Source organism: Berghia stephanieae, chromosome 13, assembly GCF_034508935.2.
Source record: "Berghia stephanieae isolate SIO BIC M18660-M18661 chromosome 13, UCSD_Bste_1.3, whole genome shotgun sequence".
Classification (NCBI taxonomy): Eukaryota; Metazoa; Mollusca; class Gastropoda; order Nudibranchia; family Aeolidiidae; genus Berghia; species Berghia stephanieae.
Genome location: NC_088372.1, coordinates 33,165,638 through 33,190,637, shown reverse-complemented (window position 1 = coordinate 33,190,637; position 25,000 = coordinate 33,165,638).

The window sequence follows — 25,000 nt, the reverse complement described above, 5'->3', positions numbered from 1 at the left end:
GGATACTCAATGGCAGACATGTCTACAAAGAACAATGGATAAGAATACCACGTTTTATTAACGAAATTTTAATGTAAATCGACACTGAAAAAGAATTTTTTAGACAATTGAAGGAAAATAATTAGAGTTTATTAGTATGAAATACTTTGATTATTGATATTTATGAATAAAAAGAGAGAAAAATATTATTTGTACAATCTTACACGTAGCTTCCAAGTATACGTTATATATAAACTGAAATAGACCAACATTCTGCATTTTTAGTCAGGGAAATAATTCAAATACATAATCAAAATATAACTAGAATTTTGATTGAAATATTCTGTGAGTAATGTGTCTCATATAAATAAAGACAACACAACAATCATAACTGCCAAGAGAGTACACCCAATGTAGCAATTACAATAAAAAAATTTTGTTTTCTATTTTTGCGGGCAATTCTACTCTTAAGTCAAAACCCAATCTCCACTGAGTAGAAATCTTTTTGAATTTTGAAAATTCATTCATACATTTTAAAAAGTTATACAGTTTCAAAGGTGTCATTTATTTGGATGACCCCAAAGAGAGAAAAAAAACCTCGGATAACATGGACGCTTTTTCTCCGTTTTTTTCTGGTTTGTGGCTGTATCTCGCTTAATACGTGGAATTAGAGATTGAAACTTGGAAATTTCGTGGCAAAATTATCAGGAAACATTCTGAAGAGATCAGAAGAGTTCTAACTTGTATAGATTTAGAGATGTATGGCTAGGGTCAACCATAATTTTGTCTACAAATATACATATTGATGACTTAGAACTTTTCCGAAGTGAAATTTTGTGTCAACTACAACCCATACAAATGATACTAAACATGCCACAACCCATACAAATGATACTAAACATGCCACAACCCATACAAATGATACTAAACATGCCACAACCCATACAAATGATACTAAACATGCCATAACCCATACAAATGATACTAAACATGCCACAACCCATACAAATGATACTAAACATGCCACAACCCATACAAATGATACTAAACATGCCACAACCCATACAAATGATACTAAACATGCCACAACCCATACAAATGATACTAAACATGCCATAACCCATACAAATGATACTAAACATGCCTTCTAAATTATTATCAATCAAAAAAAGTCCCATGAGACCATGGTTTATGTTATTTCTAATATTTATTTTAGATAGATAGATAGATAGATAGAGAGAGAGAGAGAGAGAGAGAGAGAGAGAGAGAGAGAGAGAGAGAGAGAGAGGGCGGGGGGTATATGTTAATCCACTGTGAGGATAAGAGAAATTGGACAAGTCTATTTGAAAGGGGACAAAGAGTGTAAAAAAGTCGAATTATCCACTGATTATTAAAACAACATGCAGTAATTGACGATTTAACACCCCTATTGCATAAAAATGAACTTAACTTTAAATAACTTTAAAAAGCGTGCGCTAGTTTGTGTTCTCAGACGGCACGAGCAGATCTGCCAAATGGGTGTGGCCAAATATATAATTTTGTTTCTCTTATTAAATTTTATTCATATAATTTTTGTTGCAGTAACATTTATCTTAGTCTATTCAATTTTTGTTTGTTAATATTCAATTCTTTTTAAAGGGACCATGCTCAGTGGTGAAAGCCATATTATGATTTTCTATTTAGCCACATTGAAGCCGAATTTGGTCGGGTGAATGTCTGGCCATCTGGCAGCCTTGCCTCGCTGACGTCATTTTCGTGTCGCACGATTGGGGGGGGGGGGGGGGGGATGGCTGTCTCCTCTTTTCACTCATCGCTAATCATAATCCAATGAAATTTTAAACATAAATAGAAGAAAAGTGCATATATAACCTTAGCAAATTCTCTCCTCTTGGTAGTTTTATAAATATTTTACTCCAAAGACTAAACATCTGTTTTTAACGGTCTTCTAGTAATCGCACAAGTTTTGTCGCTTGCCATGATCTAAAATGACATTTTTTCTAACAGTGTGCCAACTTTCAGCCATATTCATCGATACACATCATTGTAATTGTTTTTAAAAAATAGCATACACGCAATTCGAGTCATTTCGACACCCAAATCGAGGATCAAAGATATCACTAAGATAGTCATTGCTACCTAATGGATCACCGCCTTGTCGTTGGTGCAGGTGCTTGAAGCATGTCCTGGGGCAAAGCTGTAATTCTGGTTGACCGTCATGAGACCATTCCTGACGGCGAGCTGGACGCGGGTGCCATGTACCACCCGCCAATATATGTGATTAAATGACGATCCATCCCGGTGCCCGGATGGCTTCGATCATCTTGGGATCCACATATTGTATTATGATTACGTCCATGTCCAATTCTCAATGGCGAGGCGGTCTAACCAAAATTGCTGCATTCGCGTTGTCATGGTCGCCGTCACACACGACAATTCAGGGAGCTTCCCAACACAATTTTAGCTGGAAAATGCGATATCGGGATCGGAAAGACGCATATTTTATCCCTCAATACCAAGAGCCAAAGTATGGCAAAAATGAACTTTTATCAAAGCTACTAGCCGTCACAGCGTTGACATTTTCCTGTTACAGGAGACTTATCTTTATCCAGGTCCGCAATTTTCTTGATTCCAGATCACAGGCTATACGGTGATCCAACGAGAGGCTCATGGGAACGTTTACGCTAAAGAGCCGACGATGATAAGGTCATTGAGAGTGTCACGGATAGCAATGGGATGGATAATATTTCCATGAGGACGAGCGGGATGAATTTGCACAACATCTATAAACCGCCAAAAGCGACTTGGACTATACCACCGGCCAGACTGGTTCGCCATCCTTCCATCAATCTGGGAGATTTGATAGCCACATCCAAGAGTGCGGCTACCCAGGCTGCAACAAGGCGGATAAACAACTCCGTTCATGGATGGACTGTAACGATCTGCACCTTGTATACGATCCTACAGCCAAGGGTACTCCTTACCGTACCCTCATGACGAAAGGAGCAAACAGAGTAACGTTTCAGGTTTAAAGGACATTCTTTGGTGACTTCCTGCATGTGGCAAGTACCGGCCAATACTTGTCACAGCTGGAGTGACAATTCCGAGGACGCAGTCTCTCCCACTCTGCAGATTAAATTTCAGGAAGGGTAACTGGGAGGAATTTACCTCCTATATCCAGCAAGTCTGCCCTACTATTCCTCCCAATTCCGAGAACATAACCAGGTATAATTGTTTGCTGGTTGAGAGCGCACATCGCTCCATTCCACAGCGCAAACGGAAATTTTAGACCCCTTGCTGGACGGAAGAGTCGGAAAATCTGTACAAGTTGTACCAACAGTCCCAGCCCCAGGACAGAGGCAATAGATTACATCAGTCTCTGACAGAAGGAAGGAGGCAACGGTGGTAGGAAGCCGTGGAAACTCAATTTTACACACTCTAGCCGCCACGCTTGGCTATTGACAAATATATTCGATCCCGATCGGAATTTTGCAAGGACTCCACCGGAATGCTAGGCAGACAAATTGTCAAGTATATATGAAGGACCGTTGCAAATGGGTCCCAAATCAATCTTTCGAGCGTGGTATCCGCAATATATACCATATAATTTGTGACTCACTACTTATGGACAAAGAGTCCGACTGACAGCCCCATTCAGCCCCAGAGATGTGGTTGCAGCCACTAACAACGTTAAGATCGGAAAAGCAACTGGGATAGATGACATATATCCTTATATGATGAGGCATCTGGGCCAATGAGACGGCCTGGTTGGGCGAGGCAATATCCGACGTTCTTGCAAAAGGGAAGTTTTCACAAGTGTGGAAGTACGCTAAGATAGTTGCCATCCTGGGACCAGGGAAACTGGCAAAGAAGACTGACAATTCCAGACCCTTATCACTTTTGAGCTGCTTATACAAAATTTTAGAGCGTGTGCTTTTGAACCAACGGATACCGGTCCTCGAAGCAGCCCTGCCACCCGAGCGGGTGGGCTTCAGGGATGTAGGTGCACAACTAGTAACTAAGCAGAGCATTTCCTTTACAGAGCATATTGAAGTAGGCTTTGGACGGAAACAGCATATACCTATCTCGGTCTATGATAAGGTCTTGTGTGAAGGGCTAATGCTGAAGCTTTTCTCTTCTACCCTTGAGGAAACTCTATTCCACGTCGCTCTAAGAGAAGCCACAAGCCAAGTTAGGAAACTTAGGAATGAATTCCACCAGGGATCTGTTCTAGCACCAGTTCTAGCAACGGTGTAGTAAAATGCCTAAATTAGTCTCATGCAACACTTCTTCCCTGGGGATTGGCTCTCTATAATCAGAGTCATAATAATAATAATAATAATAATAATAATAATAATAATAATAATAATAATAATAATAATAATAATAATAATAATAATAAGAAGAAGAAGAAGAAGAAGAAGAAGAAGAAGAAGAAGAAAATAATAATAATAATAATAATAATAATAATAATAATAATAATAATAATAATAATAATAATAATAATAATAAATAATAATGATAATAATAATAATAATAATAATAATAATAATAATAATAATAATAATAATAATAATAATAATAATAATAAAAATAATAATGATAATAATAATAATAATAATAATAATAATAATAATAATAATAATAATAATAATAATAATGAATTCTATTTATATTACGCCCGATCCTTTACAAAATAAAGCTCCAGGCGCATAAAGATAATATCAATCCATTCAAATTTCTCTCTCTCCCTCTCTCTCTCTCTCTCTCTCTCTCTCTCTCTCTCTCTCTCGCTCTCCCTCTCGCTATATATCTCTCTTTCTCTCTTTTTCTCACAAACTTGCGCACATACATTCACAGACACACACATACACACACACACACACACACACACACACACACACACCTTCCACCATCAAACTATCTACCTATTTAATATATATAAAGAATTTTATATATATATATATATATAATATATATATATATATATATATATATATATATATATATATATATATATATATAATGATAATAATAATGATAATAATAATAACATCGCGTATTCATGCGATCATCGTCTGCTCAAATAAAATAACTAATACATTAAGAATTCTCGAAATAAATACATTTCTAAGTGCTTCCTGAAAGCGAGTTCATTTGGGACGTCACGAAGAGATAAGGGGAGATTGTTCCAGAAAATCGGTGCAAAGTGACTAAAGGATCTGTCAGAAAGCTTTTTATTTTTACCCTTCTTTTGGCACTTTAACCAGACCATGATCACCTGATCTCAATGCACGGGGCGGAACGTATGGATCGACAACATCATTGACATATGCAGGGGCGCTTCCGTGAAAACATTTAAAACACGTGACCCCAACCTTAAAGAGCACCCTGGCCCTAATGGGAAGCCAGTGTAAAGTCAAAAGCATTGGAGTCTTGTGTTCTCTCTTATTTCTTCTTATAACTATTCTAGCAGCTTGATTTTGAAATCGCTGCAGTTTATCAAGTAAGAAACATAGGGAATTAGACAGGAGTGAATTACAATAGTCTACACGAGTAAAAACGCAGCAGACACTAGAGTCTTTAAGGAATTTTGATTTTTAAATGCCGAAAGTTGCCCATTACGGTTAATTTGACAATAAAGTGCGTTGCAAAGTTGTGTCACATGATATTCCATGGACAGATCAATGCTGAAATAAATTACTAGGTTTCTGGCGTTTTTAGAAAATGTTATTTTCACATCATGAATACAAATCGAAAGGCTTTATTCACAAATGTTATTTTAGGATTATATAATAAGAGTTCTGTTTTCACATCTTTCATTTTCAGTGTTTTAACTACCATCCAGCTCTTCACATCTCCAATGCAGTTCTCCACCGATCTCAGTCACCCTTTAATTTCGTTTGTTTTGCCGATTGGTATAGCTGGGTGTCATCAGCATACATATGGTACGTGACACCGTGATGACTTACAACACCTCCCAATGGTTGTGTGTATAAAGTATAGAGAATGGAACCCAGAACATATCCCTGGCGCACACCAGAGTCAATCGTAAATATATTCGATTTTATTCCTTTTGCTTGAATTGTTTGTGTACGGCCGACAAGGTAGGACTCAAACCATTTTAACACTGTTCCAGACAATCCAAACTTTCTGGAGAGACGCTCGACTAGAATCGAATGGTCTATAGTGTCGAACGCCGCACTTAGATCCAGGTTGGCCAAAACAGAAACCTTACCCATGTTAGACTCACACAAAAGGTCGTTTTGAATTTTTAGAAGGCAGTTTCAGTAGCATGATGTTGGACAATTGGATATTTTATCATTCAAATAAGCACGCTTTGCGTTAGTAATCAGCATGTGTATTTTTTTACTTGGTTCTCTGCATAAATCTTTATGTATGGAAAGACCGGTTGCTCTCCATCGTCGTTCTGCATGTCTTCTCTCGGATTTGGCCTCTTTTATGGCAATGTTCATCCACGGGCCGATGGTCGATTTGTGACTGTCCTTGTTGTTGTTAGAGCATGGCGCTCTAGGAGCTCAGAGAGCTTCTCATCGTATTGGATTGCAGTCTGGTTTTTTATATTTGTAAAACACTCTGACATTTTCCTATCCAGACTGTCCTTGTTGATCTTTCTCAAAATTTTAGACGTAATCTTTCGTCTGAAAGAGAGTGGACGTGTCAGATTGACCACGAAAGCAATGACTAATGATCTGACAGGCAATAATGTGGTCAATAATGTGGTTTCGCCGATGCGTTGGTTTGCTAATCAATTAGTAAAGGCAGTCTGTCGTCAATATTGATGTAATTGTTTTCATTTCTGGACTTGATTGGTTGTCGTAGTAAAGTGTGGACCCGCCTTGAGAACGTATTCAGTGAGGATGTTACCAAACTCAAATCCTGCTTTGACAAGTGGAACCTAAAGACGAACCACGGCTGCAGCATTTCATCTCTGCAGCGGCTGGAACACCCGTGTACCGGAAACTTAGCGTCTCCGATAATTGTATTGAGTATCCAAAGTACCTAGGGGTCACGCTGAATCGCAGCCTCACCTATCTGTTCATCTCTAAGGTGTTGCACTGAAATTAGAGAAATCCAACAGTCTTTTGAGGAAGCTGGGGGAAACGACTTAGGTTGCTGATCAAGCACTGCTGCAGACTTCACTATGCTATTCTACCCCGGAGTATTGCGCTCCATGTTGGGGTAGGAGCAGGAATGTTGAGAAGGTAAATGCAAAACATAGCAAGTCTATGAATATGGTGTCGGGAATGCTGGCAAATCACCAAAAGAATGGAGAGCAATAATGGCAGCAATCCACCCCCCCCCCACCCCCTCCCATGTCTGGAGGGAGACAATTAACTTACGCTGGCTTAGCGAAATGGAAGGGGAAATGGAAAAAAAAACCTCTCAGGCGCATAATGGACGGTGGCCCCGTTTCGAGCATAAATAAGTCCCGGCAATCTTTGTACTTGGCTTTTCTGATTTCGGACAGAGTTGCACATATGAGATGGAAGTCGACTTGGGCAAATTCGGTCCCTCCTGAGGGCGGGGACGTAGACTCCTTGAAACTGGAGACAAGCAAGAGGAGGCATTGGATGACAACGAATCGACTCCTGTCGAGAACCTGCCTAATAACATTGTCACTTCATTAATGTGGACTTTCCACCTGTCCCACACGTATACCTCGTGGCAAAGAGCCCGAGACCGCAGAGCAGCTAGTCGAGCGTTGCGTTGTGACGAGGTTTCCGGGCAGGTTCGCGACAGTACCGAAAGCATAGATCATCAAAACATAGAAGTTTGACGCCCATTAGAAGCTGCTGCTGCAAGAGACGAACAATCAAGACTCAAAGAATGAATATGATCACAAATAATAACATTTTGTCTCCTGTAATCTCTAGCTATGAAACATCAATAAGAAAGGTTTGACCAACATTTTATCACAATGGGTATGTAAATTTTTAAATAACTTTTTATCAAAACTAAAGTATTTGGTGGTTAGATTCTAACTCATCCAAGAACCTTTATCTAATCGTATCGATTACTTTCAGTTTTACTTTGTTTCTATATAATAGATACTCAATATTTGGAGGAGCCGCGTTTGATGTCAGAAATTATATACATAAAAATCCGGCTACCACATCTTCTAAAATATATTAACATTTCAAGACACACAATTGTAGAAATAAATGTATCCGTAAACAAAACAGCCGTTAAGATGCTTTAATGGCCGTTGTTTGTCCCCCAAGATGTCAGCTGTTTCCATGGCTACTATTGTCTTTAAACAACGTCATTTTTAATCTTTCCTGAGCATATACATAATGGAATTTATGTGCAAGACTTTAAGAAAATTGATAATAAAAAAAAAAAATTAAACGTCTGTTAAGAGCCGTTGCCTTTCCCTTTTAGTTTCTTTAGATCCAGTTGGGATCCCGGTTGCTCATTTTCGTAAAGCAGAATCGGTCCAGCGGGCAGTTAAGGTTTATTTTGACTTCCTGTCAAGCTAGCGAGAATGGGCGGATTTTTGTTATCACAGAGTGCGGGCAGCCAAGGTCAATGAGGACGACGCTGGGTAGTAAGTGAGTGACATCGTGTCAACCTAGCGTTGATTAAGTAGCTGGTCCTATTAAATCTGATTAGCTAATGTCCGTTTCGCGCTATAAAACTCCAGATAGATTTTGGCTACATTGACCTTCCATCTGTAAAGAACTACTTGAGATCAAATACAGGACAAGACACTAAACTTTTATGATTAAATAAAAAAAAATGTGTGCCAGATAAAATCAAACAGATAATGTGGAAATAAATAGAGACACTTTAAGAATAGACCGGCAGAAAGATTAAGAAGTTTTAGACTAATGCTCTTAAACAGACTTCAAACCGATTTTAATATTCAAAATGATGTTTTGGACTGGTTTGAATCTTATCTTTCTGACCGCACACAGTGTGTTGCCATTGAAGATTTTCTTTCTGATATTAGTGTTCTGCAGTTTGGGGTACCCCAGGGTTCTGTCCTGGGGCCCATCTTATATACCTTGTATACAACACCCATAAATGCTATAATCTCGGCGTATGAGTTGAATTTTCACTTGTATGCCGACGATACTCAAATTTATTTCCCTGTTACTAACGATACAAAAGTGGACATTGTATCTCGAGTGGAAGCGTGCGTGAAAGACATAAAAGATTGGATGGTTTTAAATAAATTAAAGTTAAATGAGGATAAAACGGAAATAATCAGTTTTTATGGAAATAACCGGAAAAGAACAGAAATAGAATCATTGAGCATTGCTGGTAGTCAAATTAAGATTGTGAATGGTGGAAATGTCAGGAATTTAGGTGCATATTTAGATTCACGATTGTGTATGGACGCTCATGTTGGTAAAGATTTGTCATCTTCATCTCCATAAAATTTATAGAATTAGACATCTTTTGGATACTGAGACTGTCAAAACATTAATGACATTATTTGTACTTAACAGAATAGATTACTGTAACGCTCTCTTACAATTGTCACCAAAATATATAATTAGACAGCTTCAGAAAGTGGAAAATAGAGCTGCTAGAATGGTGACTGGTTGTGGGGTGAAAGAACATGTAACCCCGATTTTAATATCTTTGCATTGGCTCCCTGTTGACAGCCGAATTATATTCAAAATTCTATGCTATGCTTTTAAATGTTTTAATAAGACAGCTCCTGTTTACCTACAAAACATGGTTAATTTCTATGTGCCGGAGAGAGAACTTAGATCCAGTGGTCATGATCTCTTTCAGGTTCCTCGCTGTAGATAGTCTTTTAGCGAGAGATCTTTTAGCCAGTCGGCACCCGTCTTATGGAACCAACTGCCGTCATCCCTCAAAAAATGTCCAACTTTTGAAAACTTTAAAAAGAAACTCAAAACATATCTCTTTAGGAAATCATTTGATGTTTAACATTTCTATTAGGCCTACGTGCTATAGATATCCTAAATTTTCATCTTGTAGCACAGTGCGTGGTAATCAAATTACAAATTGATTAATGCTATTCCAATGTGATAGATTTTATGCTTAAATTATCGATTTATTGTTGTGTTTTATTTGCATTGTAAAGCGCCTCTGAGCACATTGTGGATCTAGGCGCTATATAAATTCATTCATTATTATTATTAATGACTCTCACGTTGTCTTTTATTCAAGGCCAAATCTATGCTTGATGACGTCACCGTTAGATCTTTCCAAACGCACAAAATATTCAAATAGTTTGGACATCCATCTGATTAATTGAAATCATCAACTCACCTGGTGAAGCCAGTTATATGGAATGTACAAACAGTCTCCGGCTTCCATATCAACAATGGTAAAATTGGCCCCCTGGAGTGTAAAGTAGTGGTTCAAATCCACGCTGTCGACGTCCATGTTGGAATATCCCTCATCGATATGTTCCATTATACTCTAAAATGGAATACATACATACATACATATATATATATATATATATATATATATATATATATATATACATATACATTTATATATTTATATATGAATACTACAGACATGTATCATCTCTTGAGTATGACATTCCGCACTTATTTTCAATCGAATGTATTCGATAACAATTACTATCATGCATTAAATATTTAAAAGTTGTAATAACTGTCAAATTTAATCAAGTATCAGAACCAATAAATTCCCGGTAACTTGTTAGTTAATAGAAAATGTCAACAACAATTGATTTATCTAGTTGTAAAGAAAAGGATGGACACTTTTTTCACCAACTTATTTGCGGGAGTGTCTGAAGGACAAGAGACAATGAACAGTATCGGTCTTCTAGACTAATGGATGTTGTTGAATTTGTTGTCATTTACTCGAAAAATGACGTGAGCTGAATTATAAACTAGAAGAATAGATAGAGGTATAAAAACAAAAAACCCGAAATAAAAGTGCTCAACTTTAATATTTAAAAAATCGGTAAATATATAAATAAAATACTTTAATTATAAACATTACCTCCTTCAGATCTGTTAATTACAAGGCTGCCTCTGTTCTCACCCCCCCCCCCGGCCGATTGGATTACCGAAAAAAAGCGTCGCCGGCTTTTTGCGATTTGGATTTGATTGATTTTTTTTTAATTGTGCAACTTGTGACAAGAAACTTAGCAAATTACTGCATTACAACCTTTGGATTAAACATACAACAATTGTGGACTACTTTTTATACTATTATGAAGACTAGCATCCCGGGGGTGAGAATAGTCACTTCGTAATTACAAACGAAAGCAAAACGAATGTGTAAATCACAAGAAGTCCTTATGGTAATGGGGGACCTAAATGCTAAGATTGGCAGAGGCAGAGATGGTGACATAATCGGACCACATGGACTCGGAGACAGAAATGAACGAGGAAACATCTGGGCAGATTGGTGTAGAACAAATAAATTAATGATTTCAAACACTTGGTTTCAACAACACCCAAGAAGAACCTGGACATGTCAATCACCAGGGGACAGAGCAAGGAACCAGATAGACTTTATAGCAGTATCATCAAGATTCAGAAATGGCATATTAAATTGCAAAACCTACCCAGGCGCCGATGTAGACAGTGACCATGTCCCAGTTGTTTGTACAGTAAAGATAAAGTTTAAAGCTATTCAGAGAACAGCTGGTAGAATAAAGAGGGATTACAGGTTATGCAAAGACAATGGCATACAAACAAAAATGAGAGAAGAATTTGAAAATGCACTCATGATACAAAGCCAAAGTGAACCTGATAACAAAAAATGTGAAAAACAATTTGATATATTCCAAAAGTGTGTCAAAGCAACGGCAGAAAAGCATTTACCAATAGCTCAAATAAACAGCAAAAAGGAATGGATGACAAATGAAATTCTAAACCTATTTGAAGAAAGATGAAAATGCAACAGAGGGTCTGCAGAATACCAAACATTGAACAACCACATTAAATCCAAATGCACCGAGGCACACGAGAACTATCTAGACTGGAAATGCTGCGAAATCGAAAGAGAATACAAACCCAACCCCCAACAAGCTCACCAAAGAATAAAAGAACTATCAGGGAAAAGGAAAAGCAAAGCAGCAGGAAGTTGTATCCAAAACAAACAAGGGGAACTGCTATTTGAAGAACAACATATAGAAAGCCGATGGGTAGAATACATAGGCGAGCTGTACAATGATCCAAATAGAAATGAACCACCACTGAAATTCAAAGAACCATTAAGCGGACCAAACATCACCAAAAGTGAAATTGAACATGCCATGGAACGAATGAGGGATGGTAAAGCAACAGGCCCTGATGAAATATCTGTAGAGGTATTAAAAAGCCTAGGAGATCTAGCAATTGATGAACTTCACATATTATTCAACAATATATACAACACTGGGAAAATTCCAGAAGATCTCTGTAACTCTATTTTCATAGCAATACCAAAGAAAGCAGGTGCAGTCAGATGCGAAAATTTTAGAACTATAAGTTTAATAAGCCACATCAACAAAATACTGTTGCATATAATTATCAACAGGCTAAGGAATAAGATTAACCCCGAAATCGCAGAAGAACAATATGGATTCCAACCTGACAGAGGGACAAGGAACGCAATATACCTCCTCCGTGTTTTAAGTGAAAGAGCTATACAGGTTCAGACCCCACTATACCTCTGTTTTGTTGACTACAAAAAAGCTTTTGATAGAGTACGCCACGAAGAAATACTAAAACAACTGCACTCCATTGGCGCTGATGAGAAAGACCTCAGACTCATGCAAACATTATACTACACCCAGCAGGCATCTATCAAAATCGAAACTCTACAGGAAATTCTATTCCTATTAAGAAAGGAGTCCGTCAAGGGTGAGTTGCCTCACCAGATCTGTTTAATCTATACCAAGAAACAATCATGAGGGCATAACTAATATGGAGGGAATAAAAGTAGGAGGTCACAACATAAATAATATAAGATACGCAGACGACACGGTACTCATTGCAACATCAGAAATCCAACTTCAAAAGATTGTTGACAAAGTGGTAGTAGATAGTGAAGCCAAGGGAATGGAAGTGAATATCACCAAAACGGAATGCATGGTAATACAGAAAAACCCCGAAAACAACAACACTTGCAATATAACGATTCACGGCGAGCAACTTACCAACGTAGAACGTTTTAAATACCTAGGTTCAATAGTGACAACAGATGGAAGATGTAACCGAGACATACGAGCAAGAATAACTCAAGCCAAACAGGCCTTCATGGACCTGGGAAACATTTTGAAAAACAAACAGATGTCGTTCGGGATTAGATTCCGAGTCTTGAAGTACTAAGTGTGGCCAATCTTGTTATACGGATGCGAAAGCTGGACTACAAATGCAGAAACACAAAAGAACATTGAAGCTTTTGAAATGTGGTGCTTGAGAAGGATGCAGAGAATATCGTATACTGCACACAAAACGAACGAAGAAGTGCTAAAACAAACATACCAACAAAGGGAACTAATGCCCTTAATAGCGGATCGACAACTATCCTTTTTCGGACACATAGTAAGGAAAGATAAGAATGAATACCTGGCAAGTTGTGGAAAAATACCTGGTAAAGCGCCCCCGGGGGAGCAAAGAAAAACACTCATAGACCAACTGAATGGCTTCACCAACCTAACAATCCAAGAGCTGTTTGAAAAAGCAAGAGACAAGGAGGAATGGAGAGAAATAATTCATGCAGTATCCGAAGCCTGGACCAGGCATGGAACCTAGAAGAAGAAGAAGAATTATAAACCAATCGACCGGGAATGTAATTGGATGCATGTGAGTTGATTTTGACTCATCGTAATATGCTTTGAACGGTTAAATTTAAAGAGCACTGTCTGAACTACAGGACATCAATTATATATATATATATATATATATATATATATATATATATATATATATATATATATATATATTTATGAGTGTTGGTGGGTACTTGTAGGTACGAAAGTGCTCGATAATGGTGGTTAGAGCTAATATATAATGTAAATTTTCACTCACATTTTTTGCCGAGACGACTCGTTTCTGTGTTTTTCCTTTAGTTCACACTTCTTCAGTCGGCATAATAATAATGGATTATGCCGACTGAAGAAGTGTGAACTAAAGGAAAAACACAGAAACGAGTCGTCTCGGCAAAAAATGTGAGTGAAAATTTACATTATATATATATATATATATATATATATATATATATATATATATATATATATGTTTATTTATATATATTTTCATATATATATATATAATTAAAATCTATATATAAGAATTCTTTGTAACGTTTTCACTCACCCCTACTTCGAAAGAGTTGGGATTCAGGAGCACTAAATGTTTCCGACCTCTATAGAGACAATTGATATTGTCAGCATCGTCAAAATGGACAACAGATTTGGTCCCACCACTACTCATCCACAAAAGTGTCATATGAGGTTCACTGGGTAAAAGGCATTTGAGAGACTGAGGATAAAATGATATGTATAAGAAATATACAACGCATAGTCGTTCGTAACGGATATCACTGCGATGCCAAATATAAAGCCATGCTTTCAATAATAATATTTTAGAGTCAGTCTCATCCAACCATTTTCAAATACTTTTATAGGTCCAATTGAAGACAATATCAGGTCATTTGTGAAAAAATGTTTACAAATTTTTGTAACAAATTTTTAGCACGACAGTCCTTTTTTAGCAAATTTAAAAATAACTATATCATTGGAACAGACAAAAAAAAATTTAAAGTTTTTTTACATACAATAATTTCTAGCGACAAAATGTATTAATTTAAAATAACATGAGATTGCAATCAAAATTTCCTATTTTGTGAATGCATGGTAGTAGTCGGTCTAGTAGTTGGAGCACATCCCTCTTTTGTCATCCGCGTAAAGATTTTTTTTATGTATACTGCCCAACGTTCCAAAATTTCGTTGTCAATAAGTATATTACTGTTTAGCAGACAACAAATTGGAAGACTACGAAACTGGGAGAATCGAGAGTCGGTTGACAATCTTATTCATTCGATTCAACAGATAGAATAAAATAGGCTCAACCGAGACCTAAATAATGTGTTTACTGTTTACAAACGTATTCTTCGGATTGGGCAGATAAGATGGAGGGATAATATGGCCTCACGGATGTTGATGATTTATGGAATAAATAGATATTATCTTTTTATTCCATGAATCATCAACATCCGTGAGGAAATATTTTTCAAACTTGAAATTTTGCCGCTTAAGCTAACGTACACATTATGTACGTTACTTTAGCAGGTAAAGGCTAATCTGCCAACTTATCTAAACCGGTGCTATTCGCTATTCTAGTCGTCAAATGACCGGTCATTGCGTCATAGCAGATTTTTCTAAATAATAATTTGGGTCAGCGGGTGATGAACCTATCTTTAATTTGGAAAAGAGTCGTTGTAAATCTGTATAAATTAGGTTATTTTTATATTTGCCAATAATTCTGTATTCGTTGGCAAAAATTCAACATAGGCTATACGAAATCTTTTTGCTACCAACCCTATATTTTAAAAAAAATATTTTTAATAGGCCAATGAGAATATCAACGAGAGAACCTGTATCCCTTTAAACCTTTCGTCGTATTTTTCAGAAGCGAAATGAGACTAAACTTTGTCTTTCATCACGATTTACGCAACTGCTAATCAGTCATGTTTATATATATATATATATATATATATATATATATATATATATATATATATATATATTCAATTTAGTCATTTAAAAAAGAAAATAGTTTGAATTTGCCATTTCCTCACATAAGTAGAAAGATTTTTCTTTCCAATAATGTATTTACTTGTGTGGCTATGTGGTCTAGTGGTATGACACTCGCTGTCGAGCCTCGCGCTAGGCGCGTAGTTGAGTCTTTGGAAAAAGACTCTTTACTCACATTCTCTCACCGTACTCATGTGTAAAATGAGTACATGGCCAGAGGGGTCTTTTGTACGTATGTCTAGTTGAACAGTACACCACTTTCCAGCGGACCTGTTCTCTATTATTTTATTTATTCTAGTGTTCCCTATTCGTGGATGTAAGGAGAAAGGATAAATGGCTAAGTAGAGTTGTATCGTTTCTATTTTATGTTATACATGTTATATAGTTACGTAATTACTGTATCGTGGTCGTAAACCTGGCTCTCTATTCATTTTATTCGCTATAATTGTCAGGCCGTGAGGCACGTACTTTCTCCTTCTTTCCATTCCCTCTGAATCAGGCTAAGCCCAGTAGCAGTAGCCTGATCTCCTTCTCGAGGGAACTTCACGAGTTCCCTCCTTCTATACTCCTAGTCTTTTCCCTTTCTTCTTCTTTTGTTGACATTTCGGTTTATCATTGCTCTGCGACTAACCGGGAACAACCGAATCGTGACACAACCCTGTCATAAATGGGATTTTATGAAAAGAAAGCTACACAAATAAATAGAGGAAGCAAGGACGCTGTACAAAATTTGATGAACTGTTAGTCAGAATTTATACCATTTGGATTTATATACAAGCAAAAACAATCCATCAGGTGACACCATAAGTTAGTCAAAAGGTTGTGACATTCACCAATTCTAACGGTGGACAGACAAACTACGGAAGCGCGTCATGTGTGACGATTGATTTTAGTTTTGTGCTCAATTTTGCAAAATCGATTTTTTGATGACTGATTTCAAATGAAATTAAGGGGCAACAAGGCATGGGATACTGGGGTATTGTCTTTGCTTCGCATCGAGAAGGTTTCGATTTCTATTTTATGTCTTTCTGTGTGGCCTTGAGCGAGTCACCTCGCCTTCATCACTTTTCGGCGGCCCTACTTTAGTTGACGCCTGGGTTATTCCAGTCTTCCTAAGGTTTGTTTGTTTTTAAGGGTTTTACGGCGCTTGCAACACATTTAGGTCATATAAGCGCCTGTAAAAAGGAAGAAAATAGGATAGTGAAAAGATTCTAGACGTACAATAAAAATGACTTGAGTAAAAAAAGTAAGGCAAAGGGGAGTGGTTCAAATAGGGAACAGATGTAGATTCCAAGAGCACACATCAATGTACTATCAATGTACTTAGTTTGAGATCACCTAAATGTCTCAACCACACACCAGCACAAGATCCCACTAAGAGGAATACAATCAAATGCTTACATTATACATTCAAAATTGGCGTTGGCTGGGTCATGTGGCCAGAATGGAAAAAAGGGTCACTTCCCAAGACAGCCTTGTACTGGACAGCAGATGGGAAGAGAAAGCGGGGAAGACCCAAAGAAACCTGGCGAAGGACCATGGAGAAAGAATTAAAGGAAGCAGGCCTGTCCTGGAATACAGCAACCGCAAAAGCAGCCGATCGCAAAAAATGGAGATGTCTGGTGGATGCGCTATGTGCCTCAAGGCCCGAAAAGGATTAAGTATACATTCAAAATAACAAACATAACAATACATAACAGAGAGATGATTTAAAAGGAAAAAATATCATCTTCCAAAACAATAAACTATGCATTTGACTGTTTGCCTCCCAGCCAAGCACTACGGCCAGGGCAAAACCAAGTAATCTCATTCCTAGACAAAGACAGAAAGCAGATTGGAAAAAAGATATTGGGGGATAGAAGATACAGTAAGTGCCACCCTGCCCACTATGGGAGGCCAGGAACCCGTCCAGAGTCTTCCTAAGGAATATCCCAAAGATCCTAGGGTAAATGCCCCCCTTGGAAAGGGATAAAATGATATACTTCAATTATTTTCATTATATTATATTATTTTACATCGATGACGGTATCACAATGTCTGATGTAAACAATTGCTAGAGGGAAAATTGAGAAGGCTCCAATGATAATAAAAAAGAAAAAACAAAACTAAAACAAATTAATGTATTTGCATATTGGTACCTAAAACTGTGAGAAAGAAAAGGAAAAAGGAGGAGGCGGAGGAGGAGAAGTAAGGAGGAGGAGGAGGAGGAGTAGACGGTGGTGGAGATAGGATTACCTGAAGTGGAAGAGGTAATGTCAGATCTTTGATCAAAAATGGCGGCACGTCATCAACAAGGAAGAATTCTTCTGTATTATAACGTTTTAAAAATTCATGCAACTCCATACCCATCGTTGCGCCCGACCTAATTTCCTTCTTTACAAGTTCAATATTAATGAGATGTCCACGGTTTTCTTCACGGAGACTGACCTGAGATAAATAACCGTCTGTCCATTTGTTAAATACAGGGTCAGATTTAACTGCCCGCTTCATGAGAACAGGTTTGGAGCGAAGGACATAATTTGAAAAGAAATCGGTGGGTTCTGGAAATCCATCCACTTGTTTGACGTTGGTTTTGGTTCCACTCTCTCCAAAAGGTTTCAGGTGGCCCTTGATGTTGTTGTTGCTGTTGCTGTTTTTGTTATTATTATTATTATTATTATTATTATTATTATTATTATTATTATTATTATTATTATTATTATTATTATTGTTGCTGCTACTACTGATTTCGATGGCTTTGACAAAATACCCACACAGTAGACCAATTGTCAATAATGATAATGACACAAGTCTAAATCTAGTATACATTGTCTTAGAATTATCAAGGGTTTTTCTTCCAAATGTAGAGGATATGGAATCCCGTAGAAGACTTTGGAATGGTTTAGACCTGTAAATAAGTAAATTGACGTTGACCTACAAGATCCGAGATGACGAAAACAGATATCGTTTTGACCGAATGGATGAGTGGGAGGAATTTGAAAAACTTACACAATATCTGAAAAATAAAGAAGAAAGCAATAAAATTGTTTGATTTTTAAAAACCGGTTTTATGGAGAGTTTCTCAACAGCTCCAACTCTTGAAAGAAGTGTTTAACAAAATTTACAGGTTACGTTTGTGTCGAGTTATTCTGACTGTGGCATGCCGAAAGAAAATACAAACATACGTCTTTTCCTGACAAATGAATCTATTTATAATGAAGGCTTGCACGGCGATATGTTTCTTTTTGCTTCGTAGGTAATCAGAAGGTGTTGAGTTTGATCTCTCCAGCCAATGTGTGTGACTTCAAGCAAGTCACCTCACAACAGCTCATAATAAAAAGAAATGAAGTAAGTAGAAATATACTAGGGGACAATAGAGAATAAAAACTTTGAGGTGATGTGGATTTAAACCCACAATCCGCTTAGCCACGAGAGAGAGAGAGAGAGAGAGAGAGAGAAAGAGAGTGAGAGAGAGAGAGAGAGTGAGAGAGAGAGAGAGAGAGAGAGAGAGAGAGGGAGGGGGGGGGGGCTCTACAATCGACGCAATCCACCACTCAAAAAAAGGGATTTCAAAAATGTAATAAATATCTTCGGTCTCTCTCGCGACTTCTTGGTGTCATGAGGTCAACACACAAACACCACGAAAGTTTGTTGGACAGCGAGCAGTTAAGCTTATGAGCTCTATTCTCAACACAAAACATAACAGCGTGACGATTGAGTCATTGACTAAGCTCCGATTTTGGGTGAACATTCATTCAATAGATAGTAAGTATGTGCTTAGCTAAGAAACTCACAAAATTGCCATCCGGAAGTATAACGGACCAACACACAAAACGATGTGTAACCTTAAACGTTTGTAGTCTGGTTAATACAGTTTAGTGAGAATTACTCATAAACGTGGATGGCAAAAAGCAATAACAAAGACCTGAGTGACCGTCAACTTCATTCTGTCTCTAGACATCTAGATAACCACGCCTCTAGGACAGTCGTCATAGTGTAAACAATGGCAGTGATTGGTAAACATAGCAAACTGCACAGGTTTTTCTATCGATGTGTATGAGTTTAAGTATCGTGGCCTTCGTTAAGTTATGGCCTGCTACTGACCAAAAAAATGACGTCAAAATGCCAGTCTTTTACCAAAAAAGAAAACAAATCGTGAGTTGTATTCAATAGTTCAACCAATGAAATAACTTGTTTCCAAATAATGACGTCAAACTGCCAGTCCTTAAGAGAAGAAGAAGAAGAAAGAAAGAAGAGAAGAAGGAAGAAGAAGAAGAAAGGGAGAAGAAGAAAAGAGAAGAAAGAGAAAGAAGAAAAAGAAGAGAAAGAAAGAAAGAAGAAAAAAGACAGAACAGAGAAGAAGAAGAAAGAAAGAGAAGAGAAGAAGAAAGAAGAAGAAAGAGAAAGAAGAAGAGGAAAGAAGAGACGAAGGAAGAAAAAAAGAAAGAAGCACAGAAGAAATAGAAGAAGAAAGAAGAAGAAAAAAGAAGAAGAAGAAGAAGAAAAGAAAAGAGTAAGAAGAAGAAGAAAGAAAGGAAAGGAAGAAAAGAAGAGAAAGAAAGAAGAAGAGAAGAAAGAGAAAGAAGAAAAGAAGAAAAGAGAGAAGACAAGAAGAGAAGAAGAAAAGAAGAGAAAGACGAAGAAGAAGAAGAAAGAAGAAAGAAGAAGAGAAGAAAAGAAAGAAAAAGAAGAAAAGAAGAGAGAAAAAGAAGAAAGAAAGAAAGAAAAAAGGAAGAGAAGAAGGAAGAGAAAAGAAGAAAGAAAAGAAAGAGAAAAGAAGAAAGAAGAAAGATAAGAAGAAGGAGAAGAGAGAAGAAGAAGAAAGAGAAGAAAGAAGAAGAAGAAAAGAGAGAAGAGAAAAGAAGAAGAGAAGAAAGAAGAAGAGAAAGAGAAAGAGAAGAGAAAAGAAAAGAAAGAGAAGAAAGAAGAAGAAAGAAAGAAAAGAAAGAAAGAAGAAGAAGAGAAGAAAAGAAGAAGAAAGAAAAAGAAGAAAAAAAGAAGAGAAGAAAGAGAAGAAAGAAGAAGAAAGAAGAAAGAGAAAGAAGAAAGAAAAAAGAAAGAAGAAAAAAAAAAGAAGAAGAAAAGAGAAGAAGAAGAAGAAGAAAACAGAGAAGAAAAGAAGAAGAGAAAAGAAAGAAGAGAAGAAAGAGAAGAAAGAAAAGAGAAAAAGGAAGAAGATAGAAAGAGAAGAAAAAGAAGAAGAAGAAAGAAGAAAGAAAGAGAAGAAGAAGAAGAGAAGAAGAAAGAAGAAAAGAAGAAGAAAGAGAAAGAAAAGAAGAAGAAGAAGAAACGAAGAAGAAAAGAAGAAAGAAGAAAAGAGAAAAAAAGAGAAGAAGAGAAGAAAAGAAAGAAAAGAAGAAAGAAGAAGAGAAGAGAAGAAAGAAGAAAGAAGAAGAAGAAGAAGAAAAAGAAGAAAAGAAGAAGAAGGAAAGAAAAAGAGGAGAAAAGAAGAGAAAGAAAGAAGAAAGAAAAGGAAAAAGAAGAAGAAAAAAAAAGAAGAAGAAGAAGAGAAGGAAAAGAAGAAAGAAGAAAAGGAGAAAGAAAGAAAGAGAAAGAGAGAAGAAAAAAGGAGAAAGAAAAAAGGGGAAAGAAGAAAAGAGGGAAGAAAAGGAGAGGAAGAGAAGGAAAGAAAAGAAAGAAGAAAGGAAAAAGGGGGGGGGGGGGGGGGGGGGGGGGGGGGGGGGGGGGGGGGGGGGGGGGGGGGGGGGGGGGGGGGGGGGGGGGGGGGGGGGGGGGGGGGGGGGGGGGGGGGGGGGGGGGGGGGGGGGGGGGGGGGGGGGGGGGGGGGGGGGGGGGGGGGGGGGGGGGGGGGGGGGGGGGGGGGGGGGGGGGGGGGGGGGGGGGGAAAAAGAAAGAAGGAGAAAAGAAAAAAGAAAAGAAAAGAAGAAGGAAGAAAAAAAAAAAGAAAGAGAGGAAAAAAAAGAAGAAAGAAAAGAAAAAAAAAAGAAAAGAAAAAAAAAAAAAGAAGAAAAGAGAAAAAAGAAAAGAAAAAAGAAAAAGAAGAAAAAAAGAAAAAAAAAAAAGAAAAAAAAAAGAGAAGAAAAAAAGAAAGAAAAGAAAGAGAAAAGAGAGAAAGAAAAGAAAAAAAAAGAAAAAAAGAAGAAAAAAAAAGAAGAAAGAAAAAAAAAGAAAGAAAGAAAAAGAAGAGAAAGAGAGAGAAGGAAAAAAGAAAAAAAAAAAAAAAGAAGAAAAAAAGAAAAAAAAAGGAAAAAAAAGAAGAGAAGGAAAAGAAGAGAAAGAGAAAAGAAAAAAAAAAGGAAGAAGAGAAAGAAAAAAGAGAAAGAAAGAAAAAAAAGAAGAGAAAAAAGAAAAGAGAAAAAAAAAAAAAGAAGAAGAAAAGAGAAAAAGAAGAGAGAAAAAGAAAGAAGAGAGAAAAAGAAAAAAAGAAAAAGAGAGAAGAGAAAGAGAAAAAAGAAAGAAGAGAAAAGAAAAAAAAAGAAAAGAAAAAAAAAAAGAAAAAAAAGAAAGAAAAGAAAAAAAAGGAAGAAAGAAGAAGGGAAAAAGAAAGAAAGAGAAAAAAGAAAAGAAAAGAAAAAAGAGAAAGAAGGAAAAAGAGAAGAAAAGAGAGAAGAAGAAGAAAAGAAGAAGAAAAAGAAAAGAAAAGAAGAAGAAGAGAAGGAAGAAGAAGAAGAAGAAGAAGAGAAGAAAGAGAGAAAGAAGGAAAAGAGAGAAGAAAAAGAGAAGAAAAAGAAAAAAAAAAAGAGAAAAGAGAAGAAGAAAAAAAAAAAGAAAAGAAAAAAAGAAAAGAAAGAAGAAAGAGAAGAAAGAAGAAAGAAAGAGAAAGAGAAGAAAGAAGAAGAAGAAGAAAAAAAAGAGAAAGAAGAAAAAGAAGAAAAAGAAAGAAAAAGAAAGAAGAAAAGAAAAAAGAAGAGAAAGAAAAAAAAAGAAAGAAGAAAAGAAGAAAGAAGAAAAAGAAGAAAGAAAGAGAAAAGAAGAAAAAGAGAAAAAGAAAAAAGAGAAAAGAAAGAAAAAAAGAAAGAAAAGAAGAAAGAAAAGAAGAGAAGAAGAGAGAAGAAAGAAAAAAGAAGAAGAAGAAGAAAGAAAAAGAGAAAAGAAAAGAAGAAAAGAAGAAAAAGAAAAGAAAGAAAGAGAAGAAGAAAGAAAAAGAGGAAGAAGAAGAAAGAAAGAAAAAAGGAAGAAGAAAAGAAAAAAAGAAAAAAAAAAGAGAAAAAAAAAAAAAAAAAGAAAAGAAAGAAAAAAGAGAGAAAAAAAAAAGAGAAAGAGAAAGAAAAAAAAAAAAAAGAAGAAAAGAAGAAAAAGGAAAAGAAGAAAAAAAAGAAAAAAAAAAAAAAAAAGAAAAAAAAGAAAAGAAGAAGAAAAAGAAAAAGAAAGAAGAGAAGAAAAGAAAAAAAAGAAAGAGAAAAAAGGAAGAAAGGAAGAAAAAAAAAAAAAAGAAAGAAGAGAAGAAAGGAGAAAAAAAAAAGAAAAAAAAGAAAAAGAAAGAAAGAAAGAAAAGAAGAAAGAAGAAAGAAGAAAAGAAGAAGAAGAGAAAGAAAAGAAGAAGAAGAAGAAGAAGAAGAAAAGAAGAAGAAGAAGAAGAAGAGAAAGAAAAAGAAGGAAAGAAAGAAGAAGAAGAAAGGAAGAAAGAGAAGAAAGAGAGAAGAAAGAAAGAAAAGAAGAAGAAAGGAAGAAAAGAAAGAAAAGAAGAAGAAAGAAGGAAGAAAGAAGAAGAAGGGAAAGGAAAGAAAGAAAGAAAGAAGAGAAGAAAAGAAAGAAGAAGAGAAAGAAAGAAGAAGGAGAAGAAAAGAGAAGAGAAAAAAAGAAAGAAGAAGAAGAAAAAAGAAAGAAGAAGAGAAAGAAGGAAAGAAAAGAAGAAAAAAGAAAAAAGAGAAAAGAAGGAAAAGAAAGAAGAAAAGAAGAAAAAGAAAAAAAAAGAAAGAAGAGAAGGGGAGAAGAAAGAGGAAGAAGAAGAAGAAAGAAGAAGAAGGAAAAGAAAAAGAAGAAGAAAAGAAGAAAGAAAGAAGAAGAAGAAAGAAAAGAAAAGAAGAAAGAGAAGAGAAAAGAAAGAAGAAAAAGAAAAAGAAAAAAGAAGAAAGGAAGAAGAAAGAGAAGAAAAGAAGAAAGAAAGAAAGAAAGAAAGAAGAAAAAAAGAAGAAGAAAAGAAAAAGAAGAGAAGAAAGAGAAGAAAGAAGAGAAGAAGAAAGAAAAGGAGGAAAGAAGAAAGAAAAAAGAAAAGAGAAAGAAGAAGAAAGAAGAGAAGAGAGAGAAGAGAAGAAAGAAAGAAGGAAGAAAGAAGAAGAGAAAAGGAAGAAGAAGAAGAGAGAAGAAAGGAAAGAAAGAAGAAAAGAAGAAGAAGGAAAGAAAGAAAGAAGAAGGAGAAGAAAAGAGGGAAAGGAAGAGAAAGAAGAGAAGAAGGAGAAAGAAGAGAGAAAAAGAAAGAGAAAGAAGAAGAAGAAGAAGAAGAAAAGAAAGAGAAAGAAAGAAGAAAGAGAAGGAAAGAAAGAAGAAGAAGAGAAGAAGAAAGAGAAGAAAGAAGAAAGAAGAAGAAGAAAGAAGAAGAAAGAAAAGAAGAGAAGAAGAAAGAAAAGAGAAGAAGAGAAGAAAAGAAAGAAAGAGAAGAGAAAGAAGGAAAGAAAAGAAAGAGAAGGAGAAGAAAGGAAGAAGAAAGAAGAAAGGAGAAGAGAAAGAGAAAAGAGAAAGGAAAAGAAGAAAGAGAAAGAAGAAGAAGAAGAAGGAAGAAGAAGAAGAAGGAAAGAAAGAAGAAAGAGAAAGAAAAAGAAGGAAGAAGAAAGGAAGAGAAAGAAAGAAAGAGAGAAAAGAAAGAGAAGAAAGAAGAAAAGAAGAAAGACAAGAAAGAGAGAAGAGAAAGAAGAAAAGAAGGAGAAAAGAGAAGGAGAGAAAGAGAAAAGAAAGAAGAAGAGAAGGAAGAAAGAAGAAAAAGAAGAGAAAGAAAGAAGAAAGAAAAAGAAAGAAAGAAGAAGAAGAGAAAAGAAAAGAAAGAAGAGAAAGAAAGAGAAAGAAGAGAAAGAGAAGAAAGAAAGAAAAGAAGAAGAAGAAAGAAGAAGAAAGAAGAAAGAGAGAAAGAAAGAAGAGAAAGAAAAGAAAGAAAAGAGAAGAGAAAAGAAGGAAAGAAAGAAAGAAGAAGAAGAGGAAGAAGGAAAGAAAAAAGGAAAGAAGAAAAGAAGAAAGAAGAAGAAGAAGAAGAAGGAAGAAAGAAGAAGAAAGAGAAAGAAAGAAGAAAAGAAAAGAAGAAGAGAAGAAAGAAAGAAAGAAGAGAAAGAAGAAGAAAAGGAAAGAAGAAAGAAGAAAGAAGAAGAAGAAAGAAGAGAAAGAAAGAAAAAGAAAGAAAGAAAGAAAGGAAAGAAAGAA